The sequence below is a fragment of the Engraulis encrasicolus genome, chromosome 4, assembly GCF_034702125.1.
Source record: "Engraulis encrasicolus isolate BLACKSEA-1 chromosome 4, IST_EnEncr_1.0, whole genome shotgun sequence".
In the NCBI taxonomy this organism is placed as follows: domain Eukaryota; kingdom Metazoa; phylum Chordata; class Actinopteri; order Clupeiformes; family Engraulidae; genus Engraulis; species Engraulis encrasicolus.
The window spans coordinates 52781787-52791786 of NC_085860.1; the positions used below are offsets into that span (position 1 = coordinate 52781787).

General features: G+C 38.5%; 1 protein-coding gene and 1 long non-coding RNA gene across 2 annotated transcripts in view; both read left to right on the plus strand.

The window, feature by feature from the left end:
* Positions 1 to 10000, plus strand: part of tln2b (talin 2b) — a 351125-nt gene that overhangs the window by 174191 nt on the left and 166934 nt on the right. The gene's annotated exons all lie outside the window — the stretch shown is intronic.
* On the plus strand, positions 3060 to 7063 carry LOC134446983 (uncharacterized). Its single transcript, XR_010034546.1, has 5 exons — positions 3060 to 3622; positions 4261 to 4357; positions 4440 to 4524; positions 4658 to 4743; positions 6512 to 7063. It is a non-coding gene; the product is annotated as an uncharacterized LOC134446983 (long non-coding RNA).

Below are 10000 nucleotides of genomic sequence, written 5' to 3' on the forward strand. Positions count from 1 at the left end.
TTAGAAGTTTGATCGCCAACCAGATAAGTTTATTTGATTATTCACCCCTATGTTGAACTGTCTTCCTGTATGTGAAAAGCCAGAAGCTAGCATAGATGGCTACATATGGATCGGATGGGCTACATCTAAGCATCATATCATTGGGATTTGTTGTCAATGTTGGGCTATTATTTCGGGAGTCATCGGGAACTATTTTAGCAAATGTCCGACCTTCTGCATGTGTGCAAAGAGCTTGTGTTCAGTCTGTGTGAAAAACGTGGATTTCGAAGGGCATTGATTGCCGGTGTCGTAGTGGTTTAGAGCAGGAGGCATGTCTTGACGTGCAGGAAGATGTGTGTCAGAGCTAACCTTGCACCAAATTGTGATTAAAACCAACTCATCCCCTTTCAAACTCGTCACATTCTGAAGAAGCGCACCCTTCACAAAAACCTCAATATCTCCGATTGTAGCTGAATTCCATGGATACCCACTTCGGTTTAGCGTGGGTTTACTCGGCAATAAAAGCTCGTAGAGACACACAGTTTTCACCTACTAAGAGGGCAGCGTCTCCACTTTCAAACGAGTCATAACATATTTCAGTGGCCCTATCACATAATAAGCTGTGAGTCTACAAAAAAACGTAAAAAAAGGGCTTAGAACGCTGGTATTCTACGACATAATTCCGTGAGCACCGCCGGTATTCAATGTGTTAACAAATGACTTGAAAAGCATTGCTTATGCATTATCAAAGATTTATAACCCATTACTTAAGTATATCTGGGGAACTAATCTAAAGTGAAAACCTTCCCATGCTTTACAACACATTAACAAATGACTTGTTAAGCATTGCTTATGCATTATCAAGGATTTACAACCCATTACTTAAGTATATCTGGGGAACTGATCTAAAGTGAAAGCCTGTTATGGCTTCACAACACATTAACAAATGATTTGATAAGCATTGCTTATGCATTATCAAGGATTTATAACCCATTACTTAAGTATATCTGGGGAACTGATCTAAAGTGAAAACCTGTTCAGGCTTTACAACGAATTAACAAATGACTTGATAAGCATTGCTTATGCATTATCAAGAGTTTTCAACTAAATACCAACTCATATCTCGCAAACTTTTAAAGTGAAAACCTTTCCATGCTTTCCAAAACATCAACAAATGACTTGATAAGCATTGCTTATGCATTATCAAGGATTTATAACCCATTACTTAAGTATATCTGGGGAACTGATCTAAAGTGAGAACCTGATAAGGCTTTACAACGCATTAACAAATGACTTGATAAGCATTGCTTATGCATTATCAAGGATGTAAACCCCATTACTTAAGTATAGGGAACTGATCTAAAGTGAAAACCTGTTAAGGCTTTACAACGCATTAACAAATGACTTGATAAGCATTGCTTATGCATTATCAAGGACTTACAACTCATTACTAACGCATATCTGGGGAACTTTTAAAGTGAAAGTCTTTCCATGCTTTCCAAAACATCAACAAATCACTTGTTGAGCATTGCTTATGCATGGGAGGCAACATCATCTGAGAGATCTTACTATTCTCATCAAAACATTTACAAACCACTTACACAATACATTTGAGATGTGAGATGATGTCCTTCATAACGGTAACACAAGACAGACAACTTCAATATCTTTAACTATTTAATTTTTAAAAGATAACAGTTATCAGCTTAAACAGTAACACAATGAAGAAAGAGAGATGAGGACTAGCAAAATCAAGAGATTAGATGAGGGGAGAGCTTGTGGAGAGGAGAGGGAGGCATGTGATCTTATCTAGTAGATATTATCTAGTTGTGAAGTGGTATTAACAAGTGCGTTGCGTTCATGTGCTATTTTGTTGTTGTTTACAACTTAAAGATGGTGGACCAGAGTGAGACTCTGGCCATTTTTTTTGTTAATAAAACGATAATAGACTGTTGTTCATCAGCTACAGCAAGCAAATGAATTAGGAAGTCAAAAGGTAAAAATGCTGAATATTTTCTGACAGTCATTTTCCATGACTGTCTGAACATACTGAATGCCGGTTTTTGAGTATTTCAACTTAGCGGTTGCCATGGTGAGAGTAGAGCCAGCTGTGTACGTCATCAGCTCGTACGTAAAGTCGTTAATCAAAATTTTCTACAAGGGCCGGTGGCGTTTATGTGTGCTTCGGATGTCAGTGTTTGGTATTTACGTAATTACCACATGAACGCACAATTAGGAACTGTACTGCATTTAAAAGATATTTTCTACTGGGCAGCAGCAGTGAGCCCGTAGGCTACTTTTGAGCTCAGCCACTTTGCACTGTAGTTCAGGATCTCCCCAAAATAATTTTTATAATAAAAATATAGGTATTGAGGGTCTGTAATAGTGATCTAAAGTGAAAGCTGTAGAAACTGCATGATGACTTCTGTTCAGCTATGAAAATACTCCGGGTGTCGGCGGGCGTTATGGGGGTGGCCGGACGTTCACGGCCTCTATGGGAGCTAAAGGGTTAAAGGAACTTTTCTGACGATGATGGTCCTTTTTTTTTTAAGTTTTAGGGGTAAACTGCCTTCATGATGCTACCTGTGAGGAAACAAATAAAAAAGCACAGTTTAAACATTAATTCTGTTATTTGTAGGCTACTGCCAAAAGGTAGATTAAGCTTACACTAAGCGCAAAACATTCCCCTCCATTTGAGCCATTGCAAGCACAGAGCAAAATAGCAGAAATCGCTAGTTAGCATGCTAGTTAACAAAATTTGCTAAGCAATATTGTTCTCTACAACTAATAGAGTACTCAAACACCCACTTGCATAGAGACATACAACTGCTTAGGTGGACAAGTAATGTTAACCCTCAGAATTCACTCTGACACAATTTGTAAACAACAGCACCATAACTGAAAGTCCAACCCAAGTTTTTTTTTTTGAAAACTAGACATCTCAACCATAATTTTGATACCTCATATGTGTGGGTATCTGCTCTACAACTAACAGTGACATTGTTTTTTTTTGTTTTTTAAAAAAAAACGTTTTTAATATAGGCCTATATATATAGGCCTATTTTATTTTATTTTACCTTGACCAGAATACTGTTGAAATGACACAACGTTGAAATCGCGGTAAAATACAGCTCAGTCATACTCATTACTCTCCGTCAAAACAACCGAAAATGGCCAGCAGGAAACACAATTAACTTTGTAACTGTTTTTCACTAGTTTTAGACATCTCTGATCTCTTAATTACAGGGGTAATACCAAAGATTCTCTATTCTAATTAGCATCGTCTCTGATAATTAAAATATTCCAGGAAGTGGTTAATCGACCGGATGTTGTTTTGTGATCAGTGATGCGTTTCCAGGGGACGTTCTTTGAGGGGACACAGTAAACTTTGAGGAAGTAGTGTCTTGTTCAGTGTTCACGGTTTATATTGCTGAAGGAAAATTACAAGCCTAAACGGAGAAGAGTCGTCATTTCAAGGTGTTTTCGCGGACGTATTGGTATGTGGATGTTGACAGTATCGGAAGTATTAATCAAAGTTGACACGAGAAGTTGGAGCGAATGCGAGAAGAGCATGCGATGAGCTGCCTGCCAGCTGCTGCCTACTGCCTACTCCTGCAGCTGCCGCTGCTGCTGTTGCATCCAAGTAAGTTTGGCTGCTAATTTTTTTTGATATTCACTGAACAGACATGCAATTGCCTGCATAGTCCTTTCTTATTTGAAAGATGAATCCCTGTCGCTGGCAAGATACACAATCTCATGCCCATCGTGCATAGCTAATTCATTGCATTGGGGAGAGGTGGACGCCGGATGTAAACAAACTGAGAGGGGATGTCACGTTGAGTAGCTTTGCAGATGTAGGCAAAGAGATTGGCACATTACTAACGGTGTTGGACTACCGTAAATGTAAGTTAGTTTCTTTTTTGAGGTCTTTGTAGTGAGTCATGTTGTTTTTTGTATGTTTAGATGAGGTAAGCTTAAGCCTACTGACTTCTGAAATGACTGCATGAATGGTTTGTCCCAAGCTTTCTTACAGTAGGCTACTGACCTCAGAAATAATTTATGGCGTTGTGAACCTGCTGATGTATTCATTTGCACTCATGTAGTAATTAACTGTCATGAAAGCTAAATTGTGACTTGACTTTTTCCTCTCTCAGTTGTTGGCTCATGACAGATTTATTTGATAAGTGGAAGTGCCCGCTGATGCAGACCCAGTGTAAGTATACATGCTGGCATTGTTTTTGTGACATTTAATCTCATCTAAATCATCGTGTTTTTGAACAGTGTTGGGTAGCCAGCCACCCATGCATGTTGACACAGCCAGCAGCGGGCACCCATGGCACATGGGGATGGACCCAGGAGTGGAGGATGACCCAATAGGGTGAGTTAGTGAGCTAATGTCATACACATGTAATTGTTTTAGGTGTATGGGAAATAATTAAATGTTTGTTTACATTGTACAGATGAACGTTCAGCCCACTCACTGTTGACAGCAGTGACACAGTATTGACCAGATCTCCTGGAAGTGCCCCCTGACGCAGACCCAGTGTAAGTATGCATGCTGGCACTGTTTCGTTTATTTAGGCTATGTAGGGCTTGACACAGTATTTGCTTTTAGTGATATGTAATAAATATTTTGTCATATTAAATCTCATCTAAATCTCATCATGTTTTTGAACAGTGTTGGGTAGCCACCCATGCATGTTGACACAGCCAGCACCGAGCACCCAGGGGGATGGAACCAGGAATGGAGGATGGCCCAATAGGGTGAGTTGCTGAGCCAATGTCAGAAACATGTAGACTATACGCTACCCTCATATGTAAACCTTCGCTAGTCTGTTTCTCCCTTAATATTGGTGTCAGATTCACACAAATGCAGTTCTGGGGTGCTACCTTGCTACTAAACAGGCACAGCAAGTATGATTTGAAATCCGTGTCGGTCAGTGTTAATTTTGAGAGGAATTTTTAATTTAGTTTTAGTTTCTTGACGAAAATGCAATTTTAGTTTTAGTCACAATTTAGTCATCTAAATCATTTTTGTTTTAGTCGACTAAAATTCCTACAATTTTAGTCGACGAAATCTAAAATAATTTTAGTCAACCAAAATATTACATTCATTTCCTCTTGTCTACACTTCTCTATAAAATTGTCAAACTAAAATACAATTTGGGGAAATCAATGATTAAAATGACATATTGTAATCATGAAATATTGTCAAAAACTGCCAGAGTGTCTTATAAGCCAGTGCGTCCAATGTGTACAATAAATCATGGCCACGACACTCATAAAGCTCTGTCGATAATTTACGACTTCGGGGGAAAAACGGGACTGCACGTTATGAAAAAATACTTGTGGGTATACCAGTAATCAAGAGCGTCGCGGGGTAGCCTACAGGCACCTGTTGGAAGACGTCTCTCTCTCTCTCTCTCTCTCTCTCTCTCTCTCTCGTGCGCGTATTGCAAGCTGTTGCATATTATTTGCTTGATGCGAAGTTGTGATGGCATACGCGCTCTCGTTGACATGGTTGTGTCCATGTTGCATGCATTCGCAAGATGTTATTGGAAAAACGCATATGAAAGCGTGGAAAGGCCGTTTACTTCCTATTTCAGTGTCCTTGACTGAAACAAGTCGCAAAACTCCACACTTCCGAATCCTTTGCGATCAGCACTAAAGTGATTCTTATCAGAAGGCTTGTGCCTACGCATAGACCCTTAAATTCCAAACATTAGCAAACATTGAAAAAAGATCAGACAACGACCGTCGGGTAGCAGGTTCATGAAAGCGACTGGGAGTGGAGAAAAAAAAGGCATCGTTAGAGAAAGATGTTTGCTACTGTAGGACAGACAGCACCACCACTATTTCATGAGTGCATAAACTTCTTCGTCATGGATAAATGGGCAACAATATTTTTGTCCAGCCAGGATTGCACTGAAAAGTAGGCTACTGCTGTTAAAATAAGGTCACGGGCGTGCAGCACCGACGCTGCCTGTCACTGTGCCTGCGTGTTTGTGTGTGTGAGGGAGGGGAGGGAGACGCGGAGCAGATGGGTCGCGACTTGCGAAAGATCAGGAAATTCTTTTTCAATGTTTCAGTGACATATTAACAAAAATGCTTCCTATTGGTTTTCGTCTCCGATGGTATTGTAGTCACATTTTAGTTTTTTTGACAAAAATATAAATCAATATCGTTATATTTTTCGAACAAACACATACTGTTTTTTTCGTTATCGTTTTATTGTCGTCAGGGGAAAAACAATCGTTACGAAATTAACACTGGTGTCGGTCGGGTCCCAAAGTGTCTGATTTCACGTGAAATGACCCTATGGCATGTTTATACAGTAGGTTTAAATAAGATGAGATGTACTCCAATGTCATGCGCCTTTCTGTTCCAAACCCTTTGGAAGGGACTGTATATGGAAAAAGTCGATAACGGTCTGAGTTCCTGCTTCTTAGTGCATATTGCTTTCTACATGACTTGTGTCCAATAATATTGCCCATAATTGAAAACTGTGCTCTTTTTGTTTGTTTCCTCACAGGTAGCATCATGAAGGCAGTTTACCCCTGAAACTTTTTACAAAGGACCATCATCGTCAGAAAAGTTCCTTTAACCCTTTATCTCCCATAGCGGCCGTGAACGCCCGGCCACCTCTCTCCCATAACGCCCGCCGACACCCGGAGTATTTTCATAGCTGAACAGAAGTCATCATGCAGTTTCTACAGCTTTCACTTTAGATCACTATTACAGACTCTCAATATATTTTTATTATAAAAACTATTTTGGGAAATCCTGAACTACAGTGCAAAGTGGCTGAGCTCAAAAGTACGGGCTCGCTGCTGCTGCCCAGTAGAAAATATCTTTTAAATGCAGTACAGTTCCTAATTGTGCGTCCATGTGGTAATTACGTAAATACCAAACACTGACATCCGAAGCACACATGAACACCACCGGCCCTTGTAGAAAAAATTGATTAATGAATGCACTATATCTCTTCTCTTGCCTCCCTCTCCTCTCCACAAGCTCTCCCCTCATCTAATCTCTTCATTTTGCTAGTCATCATCTCTCTTTCTTCATTGTGTTACTGTTTAAGCTGATAACTGTTACTTTTAAAAATTAAATAGTTAAAGATATTGAAGTTGTCTGTCTTGTGTTACCGTTACCATGAAGCACATCATCTCACATCTCAAATGTATTGTGTAAGTGGTTTGTAAATGTTTTGATGAGAATAGTAAGATCTCTCAGATGTTGCCTCCCATGCATAAGCAATGCTCAACAAGTGACTTGTTGATGTTTTGGAAAGCATGGAAATATTTTCACTTTAAAAGTTCCCCAGATATACGTTAGTAATGAGTTGTAAGTCCTTGATAATGCATAAGCAATGCTTATCAAGTCATTTGTTAATGCGTTGTAAAGCCTTAACAGGTTTTCACTTTAGATCAGTTCCCCAGATATACTTAAGTAATGGGGTTTAAATCCTTGATAATGCATAAGCAATGCTTATCAAGTCATTTGTTAATGCGTTGTAAAGCCTTATCAGGTTCTCACTTTAGATCAGTTCCCCAGATATACTTAAGTAATGGGTTATAAATCCTTGATAATGCATAAGCAATGCTTATGAAGTCATTTGTTAATGTGTTGTGAAGCCTTAACAGGTTTTCACTTTAGATCAGTTCCCCAGATATACTTAAGTAATGGGTTATATATCCTTGATAATGCATAAGCAATGCTTATCAAGTCATTTGTTGATGTTTTGGAAAGCATGGAAAGGTTTTCACTTTAAAAGTTTGACAGATATGAGTTGGTATTGAGTTGAAAATTCTTGATAATGCATAAGCAATGCTTATCAAGTCATTTGTTAATTCGTTGTAAAGCCTGAACAGGTTTTCACTTTAGATCAGTTCCCCAGGTATACTTAAATAATGGGTTATAAATCCTTGATAATGCATAAGCAATGCTTATCAAGTCATTTGTTAATGTGTTGTGAAGCCTTAACAGGTTTTCACTTTAGATCAGTTCCCCAGGTATACTTAAGTAATGGGTTATACATCCTTGATGATGCATAAGCAATGCTTATCAAGTCATTTGTTGATGTTTTGGAAAGCATGGAAAGGTTTTCACTTTAAACGTTTCCCAGATATGAGTGAGTAATGAGTTGAAAATTCTTGATAATGCATAAGCAATGCTTATCAAGTCATTGGTTAATGTGTTGTAAAGCCTTAACAGCTTTCACTTTAGATCAGTTCCCCAGATATACTTAAGTAATGGGTTATAAATCCTTGATAATGCATAAGCAATGCTTATCAAATCATTTGTTAATGTGTTGTGAAGCCATAACAGGCTTTCACTTTAGATCAGTTCCCCAGATATACTTAAGTAATGGGTTGTAAATCCTTGATAATGCATAAGCAATGCTTAACAAGTCATTTGTTAATGTGTTGTAAAGCATGGGAAGGTTTTCACTTTAGATCAGTTCCCCAGATATACTTAAGTAATGGGTTATAAATCCTTGATAATGCATAAGCAATGCTTATCAAGTCATTTGTTAATGTCCAGAAACATCCATGAGGGGCAGTCACATGAGCCTCAACTTACTGTTTGCCATGTTACCAGTCATCACACACTAACCATTACAAAAGGGTTAATTAAGATTTCACTAATGCTAAAGCAAGAGTTTACAAACTGTTGCCATACATGCCTAATAGTACTTGGTAATGCTTAGGTGGTAGGAGGCAACAAAGAGATAATGATTTTTTTCATAAATAAAGGTGGGTAATCTGACATTTTAATGATGGTTTACTAATGCTTATCAGAAAGTCCAATCACCATAAACGAATCATTACCAAGAAATGCATAATGATTAACTCGTGATTCACTAAGGGTTGACTAATGTTAAAATAAGGCTTAACTAAGGCTTAACTTTGCTTAGCGAACAGTTACATCAGCACACACAAACCATTTACTAACGGTAGAAGTTAATGATTAAGAAATGAGAAATAATACTTACATAATGACTAACTATTGATTCAGTAAGGGTTAACTAATGTTAAAAATAAGGCTTAACTAAGGCTTAATTTTGCTTAGCGAACAGTTACATCAGTACACACAAACCATTTACTAACGGTAGTAGTTAATGATTAAGAAATAAGAAATAATACTTACATAATGACTAACTTGTGCTTCACTAAGGGTTAACTAATGTTAAAATAAGGCTTAACTAAGGGTTAACTAATGCTCAAAAAGGGGTACTTATTATAAAGTGTTACCTATTTGTTATTGTTGGGGCATACTAAGTGGTTTAACACGCTCAACTCAACCAAAGTAAAAAGCAACTGGGTGCTCATTCCTTAAAAATATAAAAAATACAGAGAACAGGACAGCACTCCAAATTGTGTGTTTTATTGCCTACCAACATTTATTTTGTATATTGTAGGTGCATAATTTTGTATCAGGTTGAAAAGTAATTATTTTTACGTTATTTATAACCAGCGGTGGAGAGAGGGTGTGTGTCTTAGTCTTGGTGTTGTTGTTGTTGTAGGGCATTGATTCTCAAATTGTGGTCCGGGGACCACTGGTGGTCAGCGACAGAGCTCAGGTGGTCCGCGAGGGGATTTTTATTTTTCCAAGACAAGCTAGCCGTAGGCTATAATTGTAACATTATTACAAAGCTAAATGTAGCTGAAGTCTTATTTTCACCACAAGACAGGCTTGTAATGTGAATAAAAAGTAAGTGATCTGCCTTGAAAATAGGAGTGACAAATTAGCCGTCAATTGTCAATTCAGTTGACAGGTGGTCCCTGAAGATTTTTGGGGGGCCAAAGTGGTCCTCGGTCTGAGAAACTTTGAGAAACACTGTTGTAGGGGCATGCCATGGTTCTCATGCCATCGGTGTTGTTGTTGGGGCATGCCATGGTTCTCATGCCATGGTTCTCATGCCATCGGTGTTGTTGTAGGGGCATGCCATGGTTCTCATGCCATGGTTCTCATGCCATGGTTCTCATGCCATCGGTGTTGTTGTAGGGGCATGCCA